We start from the raw sequence: 1,815 nt of genomic DNA, 5'->3' as shown, positions 1-1,815 counted from the left end.
ATATGTATATATATGTATATATATATATATATATATATATATATATATATAAATATATATATATAAATATATATATATATATATATATATATATATATATATATATATATATATATATACATTGTGTGTGTGTGTGTGTTTGTGTGTGTGTATACATGTATATATATACACATATATACATATATGATAGGTATTTACACACACACACACACACACACACACACACACACACACACACACACACACACACACACACACACACACACACACACACACACATATATATATATATATATATATATATATATATATATATATATATATATATATATATATATATATATATATATATGTATATATATATATATATATATATATATATATCTATATCTATATCTATCTATCTATCTATCTATATATATATATATATATATATATATATATATATATATATATATATATATATATATATATATATATATCGACTTCACCAAAGCTATCGTCTATAACCTCCATTTCTATTAATATCTCTTCATCGAATTGGGGATTCACAGTGACCCGAGAGACAAAAGGCGAATTACACCCGAAAGGCATTAGGAATGTCCTCCGTCTTCCCCTCCTCATATGGATCTGCCTTTAGCCTCATGAATGTCCTTTCTTCTCCCCCTCTCCGGCGGTCGTCGCGCGAGGCCGAGCGAGGGGAGAAGACGACCCGAGCTCCCCTCCGTGGGCGAAGGTCCCAGATGACTGACTGAAGGTTCAAAGATCGTCCCGGATCAGGACCTCCGTATAATTTCCTCCCCTGTGAAATCTTCTAATGCTCGTTCGTCATCGTAATTATACGGGATTATCATTTATATCATCCGTATTGTAAAGGGAACACTCCTCAGGGTTTGTGAGCTGTTTGGGAAGACAATATAGATGAATTTATCATAGTTGGATCCCCTGATCGCGAGGTAATGTGGAAGACAATAAAGGCGATTTTATCAAGGTTGGATTCCGTAGAGCCCCCGAGCCGTAGAGGAGAGGCGACTAAGACCCTTGGGATTCTTACCTGCCTCTAACCACAATATAGATAAGTCCCAGCGAAAACGGGGCTATCTTTAACTCAAAGAAATCGCATCACGTCCTCCGCTGATGATACGATAGATCGGGTGTCGGATACTCGGTTACTTCTTTGCTCTTCGCTCTCGAAGCTTTGACTTTTTGAATTCCTTTCTCTTTGTTCGTAGCTTCTTTCTATATACCCTTGGCTATTTATCCATCTTTTTCGCATTGTCTAGTTTTAAATGTTCTTTTCTTTTTCTTTGGGTATTTTTGCCTCATTACCAGACATCCTTCCACGACAAAAGTTGAATGGCCCTCCAAAAAAATGTTTGTTGTTAAAGTTAGAATTTTTGTTCCTTCTTTTCTCTTAAATTCTTTCTTCGGTTTTCGAAATCATATAAAGCTTTAAAACTACTATACTCCCTTCGCATCTTTGCCCTAACCTCTTCCCCATGACGTTCTACCCCGGGGACCTCACAACTCCGAAAAGAATGATGTAGTCTGCGGTGATGTAGTCTGCTAAGACATACAAGGAGAAAGGGTAGGAAAGACGTAGCCTTCGTAGCCGATAAACAAAAGTCCGGGAACAAGGCAGCCCAATTTACAGTCATGTTGTCTTACTTAAAAAGTTTGTTTTTGCATCATTTGTTATTCTTAAAAAAAGAAAAAAAAAATACATCATCTAAAATCATCTTCAACTGGGGAAAATGCGCTCCTGTGTTTGTTGATGCAAAGACTTTGACCCTGAAAACAGCGGAGGATTCCCCA

This window comes from Penaeus vannamei, chromosome 23 (genome assembly GCF_042767895.1).
Source record: "Penaeus vannamei isolate JL-2024 chromosome 23, ASM4276789v1, whole genome shotgun sequence".
In the NCBI taxonomy this organism is placed as follows: Eukaryota; Metazoa; Arthropoda; class Malacostraca; order Decapoda; family Penaeidae; genus Penaeus; species Penaeus vannamei.
This window is presented reverse-complemented; position numbering follows the sequence as displayed.